Below are 22,387 nucleotides of genomic sequence, written 5' to 3'. Positions count from 1 at the left end.
GGAGGAAAAATCAAAGAAAAAAAGTCACTCTTCTGAAGTTAAATAATGGAAGTTTTGGGTTTTTCCTGTCAGGATGCCTTGTAGATTTTCCTAATTATCTGTCTTCCTAAATGACTATGTTCTTTTACATACTTACACCTCAGACTGCAACCTTTATGGAAAATCTGTATCCTCAGACTATCACCACACCAGCGCTGCTACATCCACCACAAGCTGGCAGTCGGGAGCCTTCTCTAGGAATTGCAGTTACTTACTCTTTCTTTTGCCTGTCATCAGATCACCACCTCTGTTTTATTCATCACATTACTTGGTTGGTTGCGAGAAGATGCTCTTGAATCCAGCTTTGCTCAGATTTTTAAGATCCGATTTCTTGAGTTTCCGGTGTATTTTTGTTAAAAAAGAAGAGCAGAAAAATTCCAGTTATTTCACTCAATCTGTGATATACACTTGTAGATTATATACAGAATCACTGATTGGTTCTCAAGCCACCTAAAAGATAATTTAAAGAAATAATTAACTTTCATTAATCTCAACTTCCCTAACCCTTAAGGAAATTTTCAGAATAGGATGTATGAAAAAATGAAGAGATACAGAGAGGAGGTGATTACAGAAAGAACAACATGCAGTGCAAAAATGCAAAATTAATTTCGAGTCTTTTTTAATTTACTGTAAAATTTTCAACTATAAATTGTGAAATTCTCCAAAATCACAGCTGTTAAAAAAGGCAGTTAACAAAGCACACTCTGATACTTAACCTTTCCATAATATTGTGATAAGCATTAACTATGTCATTCCAACTGTTGCAGTTTTATAGTTCTCTAAAAGATGCTTTATGAGGTGACGTATTTCAATACTAATAATAACAATTGTTGCTATCATCACTGCTGTAATTTCCTGTCAACAGATTGGTGATAGACTTCTTAACAAGCTCTCACACCTCTATTACTGTGTCTAGCTGGCAGATCTAGCCAAGATCAAACTTCATGTTTAAGCAGTTCTATTCATATAACTGCACTTTGGAGCAGTGGAAACTGAGCAAGTCCAAGAAACCTCAAATCACTTTGGTATCAGTCACCCATAGTAACTAATACATATACTATATATATATATGTAATATTGTCTGAATATACATATATATACACACTGATACAGCTGAACTCTACCAATAAAAAGAAAATGTAAATTAAAAAGGAAAAAGGAACAAAGGACTGCCTGCACACAGTGTAACAACTATTTTGTCGGGAGTTTGAGTAGTGTATGAATAATAAATAAAAAAAAAACAACTTGACATGAGATTTCCAAAGAAGTATTAACCACAACAGACCATTTACTGTATGTTGACTGGCAGAATCCATTTAGAAAATCACACCAGTACTTAAGTACAAACATACACCTAATATGGCAGAATGCTGAAGAGCTATTCCAAATCAAAAAGCTATCAAGTGATCTCTTCATATGCTGCCATATATTCCAACAAAAACACTCGTTACGAAATCTGTTCAAATTACAAAGAAAAAAAAAAGAAAATTAACTGATGAAAATAAGTCAGATCAAAAAGCAAGGACTCGCTTAAGCATGGTCTCTCTAAACACTACCTTAATCTAAAATTTAAAATTGTTTTCAAACCAGTACTGTAAATTGGTAAAGGTGGGAAACAAAGGATAAGCAATTACCTCTTGTAGCCTTACCAACACTTAAGGCAAAGAAAGTGATATCTACGACTGGGAATTTGACAACAAATGTGACAAACACAGCAGATTATATCTCACACAGCTCTCCGGAGAAATGACATACATCAAAAGGACCAACAAACCACCCTTCTCCACCTCTCCTGAAAAGCCTGGATCACTCGGCCCATTGATAACCTCAACCAATGTTTTGCAATCGGAGAAGAAAAACACCGACCTACAACCGAACACCGGAACCGGAGGAGCTTTATCCAGAACAGGACCTTAAGCATAGAGCGGGCACTATTTCCCTGAACCAGCGCATTGCATTCTCTTCAGCCCAGATAATCCTTCCCTAAAATGCTCAGGTGAGACTCGAGCGCCACGCCAAGCGCCCCTCCCGAGGCAGACTCAGTACATCAAAGCAGAGCTCAGAACCAAACCTGCTGTGCCTCAGATCACGCATATCCACCCATCAAGGTGGGTTTAACTGCGGATACGAACAACGGAGCCTAAATTCCTGACAGGGCGAGGGCTGCGCTCGGAACAGCGTGTCCGTGCCCGCCCCAGCGGAGCGATGCCCAGGAAAGCCTCTCCCGGCCGGCCCATGGGGAATGCGCAGCGCCCGCCCGCGGCTCCCGGGGAAGGCGCAGCAGAGACCCTAGAGGCATCGCCGGGCCTGAAGCACCGCAGGAAACACCCCGACCCCGGCCCGCCGCCCGCACAGCCACCGCCCTCAGCCGCCCCAGGAACGAAGCGGAGTGCAGCGACCAGCGGCCGCACCCTTGCGGAGAAGGCCGGTGTCGGGCCCCAGCCCGCCTGGGCCACCGCCGGGACGCGGGTGCGAGGACACCCCGCCGCCGCCATTTTGCGGCCCGGCGCGCTGACATGTCGCGCGCCGTGCGTGGCGCCGCCCCCCGCGCCTGCGCCCCGCGCCAGCGGCGGCCGAGCCGGGGCAGCTGCTCAGCGCCGCGGCGGCGGCGGAGACAAAGCGCCGGGTAATGAATGGGACGGGCTCGCCCGGCCCTTCCTCTTAACTCCTTCGGGCCCGGCCGGGCGGCGGCAGCGGCGACCTCCAGTTTCCCCCGCGGCGGCCGCCCGGGGAGGTGAGTGGCACTGTTCCGACACCGGGAGGGCGCCGGGCTGGGCGGTACGGCTCTCTGGTCCCGCACCCCCCCCCCCCCCTCCCGTGCCCGCCACCGCCGCGTTTGGCCTCGGCGGCCTCGGTGCCTTGCGCGGCTCGGGACCTGCGTCCCGGGCCCGGCGGCGCCTTGTCCCTCCCGGGAACGCCCGCGGGACAGCGCCGCTAGGCCGGGGAGGGGGCGTGTGGCGGCGGGGTAGTGCAGGAAGCCGGGAACCAGGCCCGCGGTGCCGGCTCTATTGTCTGCGGGGCCCCGCAGGGGGCCCGGACGGCCCGGTGGACGGAGGTCGCCGGTGCCCAGGGGTTCGGTGTTGTCCCGGGCCGCCCGACAGACCCCGCCGCCCCACGCCCGAGGAGGGGTGCCCGCCGCGGCGCCGGGTGCGCCTCGAACCCCCGGGCTGTGCGCGGGCCGGGCCGGGCCGGGGCGGCGGGACCCGGCGGCGCTGAGCGCCCGCGCCCACCTGGCGGGGCCGCAGGAGCCGGGCCCGGGAGGGAGCGGTGACCATGTGGCTGCTGCCATCCCGACCCAAGATGGCCCGGGCAGCCCCGGCGTGCAGAACCCGTCCCCCTCCTCAGGTGCGACCCCGCGACCGGAGACCGCGTCGGGTACGGGCTCCCGACACGGGTGCCGGGACCGGAAAGCCCGGGAATTCCTAAAAAGCCTTTCCCCCCCAAGAAACAGGACACGAGGTGGACAGGCGCCTGCCAGCGGCTTCGGCCGCGGTATAAGCACCGCGTCTGTGCTCGTGTGTCTGCAGTGAAGTTCCAGCCATCCCTCCTGGGCATAGTCGCTCAAGAATGGTGTCTCGGAAAAGTGCAGAATTTAGTTTTCATGTAGTGCTGCTCTCGTTTTCTGATTGGGGCGTGGTAATTTTTGCTTAAAAATGTCTTTTGCAGAGTCTAGATCTACACTGAGACAGCTGCTGATGTTAGAGGGCTTGTGTTAGAATGCTTACTGGAGTTCTCAGGGTGTCCGATGCACTTAAAGTTGTCTGCTGCATATACAGCCTACTAAAAGTATAAAAACATGTATTATTGTGCTGAAAGGTTGATGAGTCTTGCATTAATGGTGATTCTATTTATCATTGCTAAGTTTAGTAGAGTTAGGCTTTGCAGTGTAGAGACCTTTCTCTATTTTGCTTATGTGTTAGAAGCAGTCCTGTTTCTGGGGGGGGTCCTTAGAGAAATTTCAGTAATTTAGCATGAGCTGTCATACTACGCCTATAATACTAAGCAAATAAAATATTTCAAGCCCCCACAATATGAATGTGCTTTCCAGACTTCCCTTACATGTTGTTGTCTTTATGGCCCACTATACATGTGTACCTGTGTTGCTTTTCAAGAGCATGAGCACAGCACTTTTCTCCTAAAGGTTATCTCCACTAATGCAGTGTTTCACTTTAAGAGCAGGCATGCACCCTTGAGAGGACATTAGTGGCTTACATACTGGGGGGAGTGAAGTCTGGAAGACTTTATCAACTATCCCCAAAATACTGTGCTGCTGCTAGGAAGCCTGTGTTTGTGCAAATACTGGGCAAGGGCAGTCTCGTTATTATTCACTATGGAGACTGGTTTTGCAGAGGAAAAAAAATGTGTTCAAAACAAAATAAATTCTTTTGTGCACTTTAAGAATTTGGGTGCTGTCCACTAGGTATAAGACCAACAGGCAAGGTGCTGACAGTTTTTGTACAGTTGGATGTGTGTCTGCTTTGGTACTTTATGTTGCTAGTACATTGCAGCTTTGACAGATGTTGAGGAATTTATTCCATAGGAGTTCTTCAGAGCAGTCAAATGTAAGAATTGATTGAGAATAAGTAAAATGAAGTATCTAAACTAAGCATCTCAGATAAAAGTTTTCTAAACATTTGTACTGTTACATAACAATAACTCTTTTACTTCTTGTGGTGTAACACCCCCATCCTTGTGACTGCTCTGCCTTCTTGGAAGCTCCTGGTGAGCCCTGACCAAACCAGCTGAGTGGTGAAGTGTCCCTTGACTGTACCAGTTGGGCTGCAGGGCACTCCCTGATCACACCAGGAGCTCTGGCATGATGAAGGTGGGAAACAAAGGATAAGCAATTACCTCTTGTAGCCTTGGTAAACCATTTACCTGGCTGTAGCCCGAGTGGAACAGTACCATTGTTACTGCACTTTGGGGAGAAAAGCTTACTAGTTACTGACTTGATTTATGGTTGGGAAGGAGGGTTACTGATGGCCAGAGTCAGTCATCCTCTGACCCTCTAAACAGCAGTCCTAAGTGATGTTGTTTCGGCTTGCCTGGACCAGCACCCCCCAGAGCTCACAAACCCTTAAGTTTGTGGTACTCAAGGACTGTCAGCCCCTCTCCCTCCATCTAGGTGTTCCTCAAGATGCAACCATTGCCTGTTGGGAAATGCAAAGGGATTGTAATTATAATATTGTAATGAATAAAAAATAAAATATTGTAATGAATTCAAGGGGAATTTTTCATATTAGCCTTTATGTACATATAAATAGGTGTATACACCATTTACCTCTGTGTATGTGAATTATTGTGATACAAATGTTAATATTTTGAATCCATAGTTAAGTCATTGTTATAGTTGTGAAAATTATCAAACCACTTTGTAATTGTCAAAGTACTCTAGTATTAAGTGCTGCTAAATCCTTCTGCACCCTTATCTTTCCACCCCATATCCTTTGCAGTCTTACTGCTTTTGTGTAAATCATTCCAAATTGCTTATTTGATCTTCCTTTGCATGCTTTAGTCTGTGTAGTAAGTAGTAGTGTGAACCTTGCCACTGAACTCTGTAAAGTTGCATTTTCACGTATCTATATTAAACCCTGCTTTTGCCAGTACCTTTGAGAGTGTTTCTTTAAGCAGCCAAACCACTCATTCGTGAGGTCTGTATAAGGCAAAATTGTAACAGGTACAGCATCCTCACTGATAACGTGAGAGGCAAAGTGTAGAACAGCAAGATGAGCTTAGAGTAAGGTTTGCTGTCTTTCTGTTACCTTGTCTGCTGCAGCCTCTCTATCTACTGCTTCCCCTTGCTATGGCTGATTTTATAGTGAGACAGTAAATGTCCAGAGCAAGAATCTGTGTTTGCAGAACAGCCAGTGTCACAGGTGGGTAGTGCAGAGGGGGTCTTCTTCAATAAGTATTAGCGCATCACTAAGACTTTTGACAGGGCCTTGGAAAATACAGGAGGGCAACAGAATTTTATATGTTTATTTAAAACTGTCCATCCACTAAAGTAGAATATCCTATCAAATACTTTCAAAAACTGTGTATTACAGAAGGAAGTAGCCTTTGAGCATGCCGGATCTTTCTGTCTTCTTCTCCCTTTTTCTTGGAATTTGTTCTCTTTTAGTTTTTAGACTCCTAAATACATTAACTTCTGAGAGATTCTTTTTTCCTCTGAGGAAGTTTGAATTAAAGAATGTACATGTTGTATTTCCCAACAGCTTGCTGCATTTTATTGCCATTCACAGTGAAGAATATTTAGAGGGGGGGTTTGTAAATCCTGGTTTTTTGCAGCTTGCTTTTAATTTTAAAAGAGTTTAATCTTCAAAGGGAGCATGTTTTGCTGTGTGGTTGCCACTGTAATGAGCACTTAAAATAATCAGCCATATGTAAATAACATGATGATACATGTGTATTGGCTGAGTTTTATATAGAAAAGAATATTATAGATAGTTTCGTGGGGAATTTTGCACTGCATGGAGCAGAGTGTTTAACTCGTTGTGACTGACATTTTTTCTGAAGCAGGGACGATCTTTGTATTTTAGTGGTATCAACATAAGTTAATGTAATTTACATAGTGCTACCTGTTGTAGTGTATACTTTCAAAACAGACTTCACAAAGAAAGAGTTCTTATATGACAGATGTGCCTTGTTTTCTGCACATCCTTGACTGTTTTATTTTGTATTTGTTACTGGCATCCTCAGTACTGGTCAATTTACAGCTATGGAATTGTTTCATTTCAGCCAGTTAATGAAAAATTTATATGTGGCCTAATGGTAGCTTTCAAATGAAATCTAGAGTTTAAAGCTCTCAGGTCAAGAAGTAAGAAAAACTAAAGCTTTTATCATAATTTTTTGTGCTTTTTGTGTGTTTGTTTGTTTGGTTTGGTTTCAGGGTTTTTTTGTTTGTTTGTTTGCTGAAGCAAAGGAATTCTGTCCCAAATGAAGTGTGATATATAGTTTAATCATGGTAGTATTGGTTTAGGTTTGGGGTTGTGGTTTGGTTGTTTGGTTTGTTGTTTTTTTTGTGATGAGATAGAAAATATGATTGGCTGTTAAAGCAACAACAGGGAAATAACTTGGTTTTTAAGGCCCTTCTTTTCATTCCAGTATGATGATTCAGGATATATAGTGATTTTTTTTTTTTAATATTGAACAACATATTGGAAGGTGAGCTATGAGTATTTTCTATAGTCTAAGACTGGTTTTCAGTGGATGTTGACATAAGAAATATTATTATATTACTATAATCTTTATGTAAACTCACAACCTGTGTGCTTTCTTAAGCAATTACTGTGCGGTTGTGTCCTTTCCATCTCTCAGCTCTTTCCCTTCCCCCTTTGTTGTTTAAAGACTTGTAGGGTTGGACAATCCCTTTCTGAAGGTTTAGAAGGTTACTAGTTTTTTTGTTACAGCTGTGTGAAAGGTTGTTGGGTTTTTCTTTTTTTTCTTTACTTTTCTTCTAGTTTGCATTCACTGGTGTCCTACAGATACATTTTTCCTGTGATGTGTTAAAGTAATTTTTGCAGTGACTGTTCAGAATTTCTGTATATTTAATATAAAAGCCAGTTCTGGGGTTTACTCATTAGCTTGAAAATCAAGGCTGAAAATAGAATTTTTAACAGCTAAACATTTTAGCAATATTTTTTTGCAATTATTTGCAAAATACATGGGACAAGATATTTCATAATGTATTTCTCTCATGTGACAATGATCAAAGAATTTGTGCCTGTTTTACTCAGAATAGGTTAAGTGGCTTTTCAGTAGTTATTCTGCTTACCTGTTGCTGTAATTCTATATGCTGAATCAGTGTCTGCCTCTAAATAAAGTAATCTGTGATCCAGAAAAAATTACCTTTTCTTTGTTATTCTTCTCACAAAAATAAGCAATCAAGAAAACCCAAACATTAATTTGAATTGAACAGAATGTTTGGCTGGGCTTGAAACTATAGTCATCTTTAACAAATTAGAGAGGGGGAAAATGGAAGACTTGAGGGGTTCTGGTATTTTTTAAAGATATCAGGGAGCATAAAGATGCATATTTGTACTTTATTTTGCCTGTAGTCTGATGGCTCTGGCACTTGCAAGGAATGTGGGAGAGGCAGGTTCATTTCCCTGCTTTGCCTGAGGAGCTTAATCCACATCTGAGGAGAGTTCCCTAACTGCTCCGCTGAGCACCGTGCCCCTGGTGGGTCTGTGTCTCCCTGGCTGGCACCTTCCCCTCTGCATACATTATTTAAATGTTGCTGTAATAGGGATAGCTACAGGATCTCAACAGTCAAATTAGCCAGCAGCACAGCTCTGGAGGTGTTCAATTGCTTAAGAGGCACTATAGGAGTGTTTTTAAGTAAAAAAAGTCAGTAAGAGAAGTGACACCTAGTTCATTTAATAAGGCACACTAGGCCAGTCATCAGGACTGTTTGCCCTCTGAGAGGTGATCTCCTTCCTGAAGAAAAAAACCCTAAGTGTGGATATATATGCATGTGTGTGTGTCTATATTTATGTAGTGTTAAACATCTCAGTCTGGTTAGGAAGAGTAATCACTGTAATATCAGAGAGAATGCTTGTAGATTATGGATTTTGTAAGGTGGCAGAATGTTTTCTTGGTTTGTTGGGTTGGGTTTTTTCAGTGTACTGAGTCCTGTGCACTATGGCACTCATGTCTATACATTGATGAGATCAGTGGGACTGAAGTTGCAAAACTCAGAAAAGGTGTCCTGCAATAGACTTCTTTGGTCTGTTTAGTTGCTAAGTCAAAATACGTGATCTAATATGCTCCACTTGCAATCGCTCCTTTCTCATACGTGGGGAACGATAATCTTGTGTTGATTCTGTGCTATTGCATGTTGATTCATACACGTGGTTGGTGCAGTGTATAAGCAATATGTTTAGCTAAGGAAGAGGAGGTGCAACAAGGTGAATCCTGTAGTGCATGGCAAGGTGCCAGCAAGCTCCTTTGAAATCTTGCATGTAATGTAGACTCTGTTTCATTCAGCATAAGCATAAAAAATGGAGTAGTGCTAAAATAAATACAAAAATTTTACTTTAAAATTTTGTCTTAGCAATCATCTGAGGGGTTTTTATTATGTTTTTAAGTTTTATTTTGCTTTGGAGCTTTACAAGTGATAATGTCTCATTTTTCTTGAAAGCTGTGAGGGCTAGAGATTTGAAAAAAGGTGAGAGTCATGTAAGTGCAGCTCCTGGAGCTGTCACCTAAAGAGAAATTTGAAACATCCCATGAGTCGCCACTGTGACAGTTAATGTGTTTAAAAAATAATAAAAGTAATTACTTTCTTCTTTTCCTTAGATACAATCATCTCATTAAGTTTGAGTAGCAAGTATTTAACCTCAAATGAAGCCGCCTGCCTGCAGTGGAACAGATGTGTAAGTTTGTTTGTTTTTCTCAATAAACTAGTAAGCAGCTTGTTTGTTTTGGGTCTTGTATCATTATTTTTATTAATTTAAAGGAAGACAATGGAAAAAGGGAATGAATAATTGTATGCCTGTGCAGTGACTCGTATGGAGCTTAATAATTCAGCAGGAGGTTTGTATGAGTGCATGAGCCTTAAAAATTAGGTTTGGAAGCCTGGATATCTTTAGAGTGGTACAGAAATAGTAACTATTTTATGATTTATGGGGCATCTCTTACTCTGTGGTATCAGCTGGCACATATACATCCTTACCCTGAATTACACCATTTCAAAAAGGGAGATAACTTAGCTGCTGCATTCATGCTGTACTCAAATTACCGGCATCTTAATCGGATTTTATGTCTTCACTGAGCGAGTTAGTTTTAATATTTTCTTCTAGGAATTTTGTCTGAAAATGTTAAAACATTATATATTCCATTTGAGCTTTTGAATAAAGATTTTTTGGAAGCCTGAGATTCCTGAGTAAATGCCATAGAGAAAAAATTGTCCTTATGAAGATAAGCATTTGTATGTGGAGTAACAGTAAATGTTGTTCTTGTATAGGGTTTCAGAGCTTTGTATTCATTTCTTATCCCATCCTCTCTGTGCCCTGAATATAATAGTTCCATTTTTAAACCATCTGTATTATTGGTTGACATGCATGCAAGCAAGAGATGGACAAAATGTTTAAGATGGAGAAATTGTTTAACTTGGAAGTCTTGTTGGGCTCATAGAATCAGATTAGGGGACCTCTAAAGACCACCTAGTCCAACCCCTAGCCATGAGGAGGGACATCTCCAACTAGACCATATCACTCAGAGCCCCATCCAGCCTGGCCTTGAGTGTTGCCAGAGATGGGGCATCTACTGCATCTCTGGAAGACCTGTTCCAGCATTTAACCACCCTCATTGTAAAAAAACTGTTCCTTATATCTAGTTTGACTCTACCCTCTTTTCATTTAAAACCATACCCCTTTTCCTATCATTAAAGACCCTGCTAAAGAGTTTCTCCCCATCCTTCTTACAAACTCCTCTTCCTGAAAATCTAGTCGCTGGAGCTTTCTCTTCTGAACAACCCCAACTTTCACAGCCTTTCCCTCTAAAACTCTGGTCTCTGTAGGAAGAGAAAATTAAAAGTATGATTCAGATTCATTCCTTGAAGGAAACTTTTCTTAGGGTGACACATACCGAAGAAGTGGGAGATTTTGTTACATACTGCATCTGCCTGTGGATTGTTCTTCATCAGTCCAAGCAAAAATGAGCTGCTAGTGCTTTCCAAACACAGATGAGAGCTGAACAGCAGGAGAAAGTAGTTGTTGTTTGTACCAGCCTCCTAGGCCAGTTTTAGACCACTGTAAATAAATCTGACAAAAGGGACAATGTTTTTTTTCCAGAATATCCAAAAGTTCACTCTCCATGTAGTTAATGCTGTATTCTAATATACTCATCTCAAGGTCATTGAATGCTTTGCAGGGTTTCCTTATATGATGTCAAGCACTGTAGTGTATTATACTTTAAAGTGCCTTTCCATTGTGACTTTCAAGGTTAAATGCCTTCCATGAAAATAATCCACCTTAGTACTACCTGTCTAATGAAAATGAGTATCTGGTCTTTGTACCTTCAAGAACTATTTCTTCATTTATAGTCCCATATGAAATAATTGTTGACTGCAAGCTCAGTGTTCTGATAGGTCCTTTCTTAATCTCTGATTAAAGCAGCACTGTCTTGACAGTGGGTACCCTAAAAACAGATCCTTATCTAGAGCTGCAGTATCCTGAGAACAAAGACTCTGATATTCAGATGTTACCTTTACTGTTAAAATTTTAAATTTTGGTAGGTCAGCAATGTTACCTTTCTAAGTCCTCTAGCATCCACTGTAAGAATTCATCTTTCAGTGCATATGCTATACAGTAATTTTTATGTGCAGTTTAGATCATTGAAGAAAATCTAATTGCTGATTAAAGGGATCTAGTAGTGCTAGATGTGCCCTGGGAGAGAACGAAGCAGTGTGACCACTGCTGCCTGTTTGTCTCACACCCAACTACTGGCTCCTAGCTCACAACAACTTTTCTTAATATAAGAGTCGAGACTGCAAAATGTCCCAGTGCTAAAATGTGGCATAGCTCGTGGCAATCATATAAACTTTGTGGTTTTTTTACTCTGTGGTTCCCCTTATTTATTCTTCATCAAAGGTGGAAGCATGATAAGCATGATATGGGAGCGTATGTACAGATGGGAGGAAAAATAAAAACAACTGAAAGACAAGAATGTAAAACTCATTTCATGGGAGGTTGTCACTTGCTGTGACTTGCATTAAGAGCTGCTGAAACAGTGGGAAGAGTGGGTCAGCTTTCAGGGAGCCAAACAGTGTGCAGATTGTGCTGTCAGCAGCAACCTTGCTTTGGTACTGGGAAACAGGAGAAATTGAGGTTTTGTTCATTTCCTTTTTTAGTGATTTTGAGTTGTCTTCAGTGGCTTACTGAACTGTGGGAAGACCATAATCCATTTATGACAGGAAATACAATGATGCTCATAAAGAAGAGGAAGATTCCTCATCGTTTTCTCTAAATGTTTTTATTTCCTTTTTCTATTCCTCAGAAAAGATTAGGTTTATTAAAATAATTATAATAATAGAAATAAAGTGAATGGAAAGGGTTATCCATTTCTTTACCTTTTCTTGTACTAACAGTGTTGTGGATCCTGCTCTGAATAGGACACCCATGTAGTGTGTAAAACTTTACTTAAAAATCAAGTTGCATTGCATTAATTAAAGTTTATGAACTGCACTGGTTAGAATAAGTACTACAAAAAGCTTTATTCTTAATTTAAAATTTCTTGTATTTTTTGCCTCTTGAGTAAAACCTTATTTGGTCAAATTAAGATCTGTCTATGGCAGTAGGACGGTTCTTCAATAAATCATTTTTTTTGGAGAAGAAGCTATTAGAGCTATTTGTCTCCTTGGGGTGGGAGAGTGTACTTCCTGCTAGTGCTCAGTGTGGTGCTGCTGGAAACAGTGTTGGCTTCCCTTAGCTTGGTTGTCTGAGTCAGTTAAGTCTTTGCAAAATCTCACCTTACCTTGAAGAAGACAAAGAGAATTTATCTCTGAAAGAGGTTAAAAGGACAATACCTCTTGTCATGGAGGCTAGGAACAGGCTGGTTGACAAGTGAATACAGAGGTATGCACACTCATTTCTCCCTCCCTCTCCCCTGTTCCATGAATAGGAAGGTTTGTTTTGAGAGGGAGAAGAAGTCTGATAATTGTTTTTTTAAACTGTGATTTCAGGTGAAACTATCAGATGCTACTGATGAAGGTACACTTTACTTAGAAAATAGAGAATGACAAAAAAAAAAACTTGAGAGAGGCATAAGATGTTCACCCCTATTGTGGGCATGTGCCTTACACCTGCATGTGATATGGAAGCTTGGTTTTAAAAGTTACCTCTTGTTTTTTGTTACAGTTCTTGTAGTCATTGGCAGGGTGGTGAAACTGAGTGTTTCTGAACTCTTATTACCTTGGATAGTATTGTGAAAGTTGTTTTCTGTTTTATTTAGTAGATTTAGTAGAGATAATCTTTTCCTTACTTCCACAAAAATCTAGACATTCTTCTTCAGTTTATTACATGAGGAAGAAAGAAGGTACCCTCAGTTGCAAATGGTTTTCCAAAGAAATTTTTCTTTTCCATATTGGGTGTCTTCTGACTTGAAATAAAGTTTTGTGACAAAAGAAAGATTAAGGTTAGGTTTAAAAAAATCCCTCTGAAGTTCTGTTCATACTGTTCATACTATTCATACTACTACTGTTCATACTCTTTAAAATATGTTTTTGTGGTTTTGGGTACTATGAATTGCATTTTCTTTCTAGCCTTCCTTTGAGTTCACAAGCATTCCAGGATATAAATGTTTTAATAGAAGTGTAGTATTATATCATGTTACACATATACAGATATTATTTATATAGATCATGGAAAACCTCTCAATAGCATTGTTGAAACTATGTGAGGACATAGAACTAATGACATCAATGTGAGCACAGAATTTGGTTGATTGATAGCTATGAGAAGTTCTTAAAACAAACATCTTCAGACTTTAGCATGAAAATAAATTCTGCTGTATGGTAGTATTAGCAGTTTAACAGTTCTGAATAGTTCCATTTTGTATATCAGAAAAATTATAGTTGTAACAGGTTAATGTACGATATTCTGCAAAGGACTCAGTTTACATTCTGTGAGGTCTTTTTCTACTTTCTACTTACATGGATGTTTTCAGCAAGAGTTCCAAGAAAACAGACTATCCAAAACATGGTGTGTCTCTGCTAACTGGTTTTTTATGTTTTTCATCATCCTGCCTATTCAGCTTTCCTCTTCACAAGTGCCTCGTTTCTTACTGTAATAATCCTTAAAGTGCTTGGAGTTTCAGTCTTACTGGATTTAAAGATAGATATTTAACAGAAATAAAACCCACAAAAGTGTATGGTTTTTATTGTGTTGCAAGCTAGGAAGGTAGAGTAGTCATCACTTATCCTAATCCTGTCCCTTTTACTTGGTCAGCTGTGGGCTGCATGGGAGGAGAAAGAGAAGAGTCTAATGGGTGGGCAGAGAATTGATCACTTGGAGAGGAGAGTTGTTAGAGGAGCTTTGCTTTGAATTTTCTGATGCTTTTCTGAAAGCAGGCCGTGCTCTCTAGCAATATGGAGTAAATCTTTAGTCTTTTGCCTTTCATTCTTTTCTGACTTACTTGTTGTTACTGCTGTTTTGGTTGTGTGCTTTTCCTGTTCTGTGGTAATATTAAAGCATCTTTCCTACTCTGTTCTTATTTTTATCTTCTCTGTTTTACCCTTGTGCTGTGTTACTGCAACCTTCATTTGTCTCCTGTCAGCCCCAAATTGTACAGCATGTGATACTAAAAACAGCTTTGATGTCCTGCTCTAAAAATGCTCTAAACCAAACAATACATGCTTCAGCTGTGTAAAAAAAAACTATTTTTTTTTCCTTAAGAGAACCAGCTTATTTCTTGTAACATTAAGATTTTCCCCATCATATCAGCATATGGTATTTGTCAAAATTATAAAGGATAAAAATATCAAAATAAATGTATAATTTGCTGTAACAACATTGAACTGATGAGTAAGGCTTGGGAAAATACTGCTTAAAGTTTTCATGAAACTATTGCCTAAAACATTGGCATTTTAACAAATGAAAGATCTGACATTTGGTAGGTGTGAACAATAGCTCAGAAACATATCCTGCAAGTATTGCATGCCTGATAATGAGAAGTAACACGTCAACACTTGAGACAGTTTGGATCCTAGACAAATGTTGACATGATTTACTTAGTGTGATAGATCTGATTTTTATGAGTAATTTCTTAGTAGAAGCTGGGACAAATTATTAGCATGTCCATTAACTTCCCTGCTAAAGGAGGTTCAGCTGGAGCAGGCTGGACAAGATCTTTGTCCAGCCTGTTGTGGTTTTTTTTTGTCCTTCATTACAGAGTTCTGCAATGGGAAGTTAGTAAAGGACATGAGAAGGGATATAGCCCCATTTGAGATCTGATGGTATTTTTAGTGCACGAAGGAAAAAAAATAGCAACAATTAAAGGCTTATCAGGTGGTTGTAGGTGTGAATAGTGCTACTAATTCCAGTGATACATAATGTTATGTGTGGTGGTAATGCAACATTCTTCTTAGTTTTCTTACTAAAAGTTTGGAGTAATATTGTTTTGACCAGGGTTATTGTTTTGTTGTTGTAGCTTTACATTTTTATTTTACTTTTAAGATAAATGCTGCTCAAAACCGTGTGGAATGGGGATTTCTGTGCTATGGGCTTTAACATGTTTAAGAGTGTTACTTAAGTCCAAGTGGTGGAGGATGATGCTTCAAATAGATATATGCTTAATACATTGGCACATAAGTGATGAAGATTGATTTCTGCAGAAATAAGGTTGAGCTTTGGCTCAGTAGCCTGTGTCAGACACCTGCTTTATTCTTACACATGCTGTGCAGTGAGCCTGCATCACTGAGTCTGATAAAACGTTTGAGTACTGAGCTTGTTTCCAAAACCCATTGAGCTGAATGGGAGCTTCAAAGTTTGTTAAAGAAGCCCTCCAGTGGGGTCACGGGGTGCAGGAAGGACCTCCATGCTTTCCAAACTCCTTCTCAGAGAGGAGCCGGGCTGTGGCTGGATCTGGTCTAGCCCCAGACTTTGCAACGGGTTTTGTCTAAAGGATCACAGAGGTGTAATTGAGCCTTATACAACTCTGTCCTGCAGGATTAAGGATGGCAAACCATATATATTTATATAAAAATATATGATGTATTATGATAATGATTAGATATAAATAATTTACAGAATTATTTACTACACAGTGCAGGAACTGTAACAACCATTATAGTGCACTATGAAGCAGCTGTACTGAAGCAGTTGTATCAAACCTGGCAAAACAATTAAGTAGATTGATGTTACTCACCCATAACAATGACCTTGGGCAAGTCTCTTTAGCTCAGCCTCAAGGAGTAAGAGGAGTAACCTAGAGGGATGTTACCCATTTAAGGGAGGAATCTCCATACATACACTCCAAGAAGGCTTATGTCAGAAAACTCTGCATTAAAAATTGGGACTGAGCTTTTATATTATAAAGTGACTGATGATGGTAAGATGTCAGGTCAGAAGTCTCCATCTGTGTCAGCTCAGCAGCTTTGGACAAGTTATCAGTAGTATCACTTGTTTGTTCATTTATCCAGGAACAGATCTACCACACCTTCATCTCACTATCAGGGTGTTTAGCTTTGGGACTGATGAGTCAGGCTGGTCTCAGCGTTATTCAACACCAAAAGCAGCATGATGCTCCCTTCTTCATTTGCCACTTGTAGGTTTGCAAAAGGCATTGTTCAGGTTGGTTCACAGCATTCCAGGCTGAGCATCCTGCTACACCACTAAACAGGGATACCAGAACGGTCAGCTCGATGTAAATAATATGCATGCTAGCTTGAACATCCTTATTTCTATCACACTTTAATTAATATGAAATGTATAATAATGTATAATAGTAATGTACCATATTTTAAAAGCATCTCAATTATTTTAAGTTTTGTGATTGATGATATGTGAGTGTAAGGACTGAATAAAGAACTGGATCTTCTTTTAAATAAATATTGTTTTAAAAAATATGTCTTCATTTCCACTTTGTCTGTGTTCCAAAGTATTTTTTTAAATTATGTTAATTTGGAAATCATATTGTTTGTCTTCAGTTTTACCATTGTCATGAATTATTTTCAACCTTTTACACATTGGAGCATGAGCCAGTGTAGTTTTGCGCAGGCAGAGCTGGCATGCACACTGTGTTGCAAGATGATTTAGAGTTTGAATCATGATACTGGTACAAAGCTGGATCTTTTAGTTTTGAATCTTTTCTGAGGTTTCAGGGACTATTTGAAAATTATTAGTAAACAGCATCCCATTGACTTCCCATGTTTACAGCAACGAGAGAAGAAAACAGCTGTCCAAATAAAAACACCTTTCAAGAGTAAGAAGCTAAATTTGAGGAGTTTGAGTTCATCCAGTGTTTTCTGTGTGCTGGTTTCATTTTAACTCAACACTGTTTGTTTAACAATAGTCAAATTACTAAAGTTTTCACTTCTGAGCTGTTTCCTTGAAGTATTATAAATTTAGAGGTGGTGGGGAACATAGAAAACATAGAGAAGAGTCCACTAAACTAGAAAAGTATAACTTTTCCCTAGCAGATCTGTTTTACTGCTTAAAATAATTTGTGTTCACCATAAAATTATTTGATGTTTTGTGGGGCAAGAGGCAAGAAAAAGGGGAATATTTAGATTTAGTGTCTAATTTTATCTTTTCAGTCTCTGCTTCAGCTAAATTCCTCCATTTGTAATTAGAGTACTCAGAGTGTGATGGTGACTGTTATACACCTTGTTATACACCTTGTTATACTGTTATACACCTTGTTTTTTTCTCTGCCTGCAATGACTGATTTAGGCCCCAGCTTACACCAAGCCCTGAGTTTTCCAGTAACATGAAGGGACATGAGTGATCTTTGTACCTCAGCAAATGAGGGGGTCTCTGTGTCCTGTCCTGACAAGTAGCATGAGTGAATGGGGGAGCTCACAGAAGACTGTTCATGTCAACAAGGAGCAGTGCTCAATCATGGTGGTGCTGTTTCCACACTTCATTCCTTTGAGTCCAGATGGAGCATTTGGAGTTGTGGATGTGAGAGGTTGTTTTACAAGTTAGAGAGAAAACCTTTGTAAAAACACAACAGTTACTGCCTTTCAGGTGACTTAAAAGTAATGCTTTTCTCTTCCAGCAGTTCTCTACAAATCATGCTTCCCATGAAGTCAAGAATGACTTGTGTCTTCTGTTAAGCCTGGCTTTCTGTACTTTATTCAAGATTAAACCGTTGCATGCCTCTGGTTCGTGCTTGTTCATCTGTGCCAATTCCTGTGAGCTTCTGTGGGCCTTGAGACTAGGACCCACCTTGTTTCAGTGTGACTGACATGTCAGTTTTGCGTTTCTAATTCTGCATTTTTAATGATCAGTATCTTGCAAATCTCTCTAGTTTCATACACGTGAGCTAGTACTGATATTTTATCATAGGAAATTTCTATAGATAAAATGCACTAGTTTTAGTTTTCCTTCTTCAAGGAACTTAAAACTTGGAAAAGCAGTAAGGTTCATCTGGACTAGAAATTTATACGAATATATTCTGTTGATTTGTTTATGATTTTGGATGTGTATTCTCTGGATTCCTGAGGGTTTTTTTTGTGTGTGTGTTTCTGTTTTGTTTGATTATTTTGCTTTAGCAAATATTCCTTTATTAGCAAAGTACCTGCCATTGCACTTGAAGCAAATAATTTCTTAAAGTATGTATTTCTTATTGCTTGTATTGCTTGATCTGAGGTATTTCTAATGATACTTGTACATTTCCAAAAATAAACAAGATTAATGCTATTATAAAACTGATATCCATTTGTGCAAATTACTGTTAATGAGTTTTTATGTTGATCTTATGCTCAAAATCTGTCACTAGTTTTGATTTTTTTTCAAACTAGTAAATGCTTTTAGTTGCACTGTCTTCACATTTTACATCTTTTTTGAAAAAACTGTCCTTGCATTTTGCAAGTGTGTCTTTGTATTTACACTATATGCTCTTCAATAATAATGTAAATTTTGTTTGTTTTAAACAATTTTTTCTAGACCATTATTTCCATCAGGATTCTGTGATATAATCAAGTTCATGATTATTGCCTGACTATTCAATCTAAAATGGTTTGAAACTTACAGGCCACTCTGTGCTTTACAAAAAATAATCAGCTTATGGTTGGGTGTTCTTGCATACTTTTCATACTTCTCTGTGTGTTAATGTATGTCTCTGCAATTCTGAAACAGTGTTTCACTTTTTGCCTCCTTCCTTCAGCAGTGATTTCTTCTGGTCATGGCAGTTTGCGGTGGCACTTGGGATCAGTCACATTCTCCAGACATTTCTTGTCAACCACTGCACGCTTTCAGTAATCCCATTTTGAATGGAAAATCCTATAAAATGTTGTGTAGGCTTCTTACCACAGCAAACTACTGCGCAGGAGCTAATAGTCCAGAGCAGTGCATTTGAGTAGATAGTTGTTCTTTAGTTGTGTTTATTTTCTTTGAAGATTGTTTTGTTGCAGGGTGTCTCTGTATCTCATTGTGGAGATTTGAAAAACATAAATCACTTTGAGCTGACTGCCTATAGCTTTTTGTACCCTTGAAAACATTTTCCTTCTTGAATATCCTGTTTGTTTAGCAGCAGTCCTTATTTTGAGTAGCTTGGGTTCGAGGGTAAATAAGCCACGTAAACATGGTCATAATCAAATTCATACTTTATTCTAGGTGACTATAAAATTGTAAAACATCCTTTTTTGTTTCTTATTAAAACAGACTGACTCTTGAATAGAGTTGGCATAGGAGGAGGAGATGAAAAGCATCCTTATGTTTCTGACCCTTAGTATTCTGGGGACTGTATTCTAAAGAATCTTTCAGTTGGACATGCAAGGGTGTTTGAAGGGAAGGAGATTTACTGAATTTCACATGATGTAACATCATAACAGAATCAGAGAATGATGGGGGTTGGAAGGCACCTCTGGAGGTAATCTACTCCAACTTCCCTGCTAAAGGAGGTTCAGCTGGAGCAGGCTGGACAAGATCTTTGTCCAGTCTGGTTTTGAATATCTCCAAAGGCGCCTCCACAACCTCTCCGGGCAGCTGCTTTCAATGCTCTGTCACCGTCAAAAGAAAAGTTTTTCATTGTATTCAGATGGTCCCTCCTGTGTTTCAGGTTTGTTCTAGTTAGGTTTCCTCTAACCAGACTGCCCTGCTGATTGCAACCCTCTGAGCTCTGCCATTTGGCCAGTTCTCAAGGCAACAAAAATAATTCTTAGATGTTTGAAAGAAAATGGAAAAAAAATGCATTCAGAATCTTCTAAGAGGCATTCAGCTTTGGGGATTTCCCAGGAAGTGATTGTCTCCTCTAATCTCAGCTATTCCTGCTCATTTCTAGAAGGCAGCAACAAGGTCGAGAAAAATAAATACTATGTAGCCAGAGACCTATAACAGCCATAGAGTAGACAAGATATAAATATTTTTTTCTTGTCTTACATTGTCGTAAGTACACTAAAATAGTGTAACTGACCACCATCTGTAAGTGCTTTTTAACACTGCTAATAGTATAACTCTGTTAACAGCCTGCAGGCATTTTTACAGCTAAGCATAGATATAGAGATAACATGTAGCTGCAAAGGGAGACCTAGGTTTAATTGCACCAAAGGAGGACAAAAACCATGTGAATCAACAATTCAAGCAGTAAAAATTGCAATCAGAAACCAAGGATATAGAATAATCAGGAAAGATTTCTGGTGGACCAAGAACAATTTTTTGTCCTAAAGAAATGAAGATAATAGGGTCAGAAGCAGATGAGATTGCTTCCCACAGTTTTTGGTGGAGGAGAGTATGACTGTTAAAAAGACACAGTGACAGCAAGGAGACATACAGAAGAAAGAAGTCTATCACCGTGGTTCCTGCTTCAGAGTCCCAACAGCTCCCTCACCTCTTTGCCTCCGTAACTAAGACTGTCAAGGACCACAGCCATCAGTATTTAACTACATGGCATCAGCTCAGTGGTATTGTGTACTCAAAGCTAATTTAGGATAAGGTGATTAGGGCCTAAGTGTTTGAATATGTAGTGATAATGGCTGATAATGATTAAGAACTTAACCACCGGCAATGTGTTGTTAATGAATGTCAATCTAGTTAAGCTTGGTTATAAAGTTTGCAACTGGTGTTATTTATCAGATTTTCAAATCTTCCCATCACAGCTACTTTAAGCTTCGCCGTGTTAAGCAGTAACTGCTTATCAGGACAGGGACACTTGAATCGGTTCTGCAGATTTTTCTGTTTAAAGCCTAGAATTGGTTTTTCGTTGTTAAGAAATTACAGGAATCACAGGATAAAGATGCGATTACCTGTTTTGAGTCAAAGAAATTGCACACAGTTTCATTAGAACCCCATGCCAGTGGATATATACTTTTATTTTGTGTGTATCTAGCTAGGAATCTGTCATGTTCTTATTGTAACTTGGCACTCCATGCATAATTTATGTTCTGTAAGCTCTGCATCAAGCCACTTGCTTGTGAGCCTTTCTATTCTGTGATCTTAAGTCACAACATCTTATTATATTTTCTTGCTTTTCCTGTTTGCAGTACAAGCTCCAGATTCACAGATTAGATCAAAGTAAAGATGAAACAAAAATATCCTCTTGAATTGATTGCTGTTTTAAAAAGTTGACTGTTACACTCTGTCTCTTGTCCCAGATCCACATACGTCCCATGTCATCAGTATGTGCGTGATCACTAATTTCTGTTTCATTCAATTTTATGTTGAGTCATGTAAATTTAGTCTGGCTGCCAGAATTGTTCTCTAATGTGATTTCACAAGCCAAGGGAAAGTCCTGTGTAATGTAAATTTCCTGTAGAAATCTTTCTTCAAGTCTTTCCTTTCATTATTTTTTCATGCTCAACCCTCATATCTTTTGGTACTGAGAACAGATTTTTTTTCCCCTGAGAATAACAAAGAAAGGCACAAGTACTAAAACTCACACAGAAAGAAAAGCAGAATTGCTCCCTACCTGTTAGTGTGTTCTGACTGCTTCATCTCCCTTTTCTTAAAACAGCTGCAGTAAGACCATTGTCCCTCCTTTTCCCTGCCCCTTCCCTTGCACTGGAAAAAAAAAGGAAGTTATCACAATGATAGGCTTTCCATACATGAGAAATCCACAGAAAGTGAATGTTTCTAGTTTCTCTTGCTTACAAACTTCAGAGAAAAATTAGTTAAAATAGGTTACTAAGCTAATATGACATTGATCTTGATACAGAGGGGAAATGTCAGTGTGAAAAACTGCCTTTTTAATGTGTTTTGTGGCTGTGGCTCATTTTACCATTGCTGAAATCATAGAATATGCTGATTTGGAAGGGACCCATGAGGATCATCAAGTCCAACTCCTGGCCCTGCACAAGACACCCCAAGAATCACCCCAATTCTGCCTGTGTTTTAGCAACACATAAAAGTTGTGGAAAATGTTTGAAATAATTTAAATTTGTGTTTTGGCTTCAGCTGTGGAGAGAGAGTACCATAAAATTTAGTTTGCAAAAATTGCAATGCATAGTGTAGCATCACCAGTGTGATGGCCAGAAATGTTTGTTATCTTGAATGAAGGCATCAATAGCTGCATTCATGACACAGAAGAATAAATGAGAAAGGGTTTAGTAAAATTTAAAATTCTAATATAGTTTGGTGGAAAAAAAAGTGACTGATAAATGCAGACAGCTTCTTCATATTTGTGAGGGACTATTCTGTTCCAGATTTTAAGGCTGCTGTTGCCCTTTTGTATGCAACTTTATATGCAA

At 39.7% G+C, this 22,387-nt stretch overlaps 1 protein-coding gene across 1 annotated transcript in view; it reads left to right on the top strand.

Annotated features, from left to right (window-relative positions):
• Positions 1-2,637: 2,637 nt before the first annotated feature.
• The window catches only part of ZBED4 (zinc finger BED-type containing 4), a 33,450-nt gene continuing 13,700 nt past the window's right edge, over positions 2,638-22,387 (top strand). The window contains exon 1 of the mRNA XM_074540004.1: positions 2,638-2,773. The gene's annotated coding sequence lies outside the window, so the exon portion shown is untranslated. The remainder of the gene's footprint in view (positions 2,774-22,387) is intronic.

The sequence above is a fragment of the Zonotrichia albicollis genome, chromosome 4, assembly GCF_047830755.1.
Source record: "Zonotrichia albicollis isolate bZonAlb1 chromosome 4, bZonAlb1.hap1, whole genome shotgun sequence".
NCBI lineage: Eukaryota > Metazoa > Chordata > Aves > Passeriformes > Passerellidae > Zonotrichia > Zonotrichia albicollis.
This window is presented reverse-complemented; position numbering and strand designations above follow the sequence as displayed.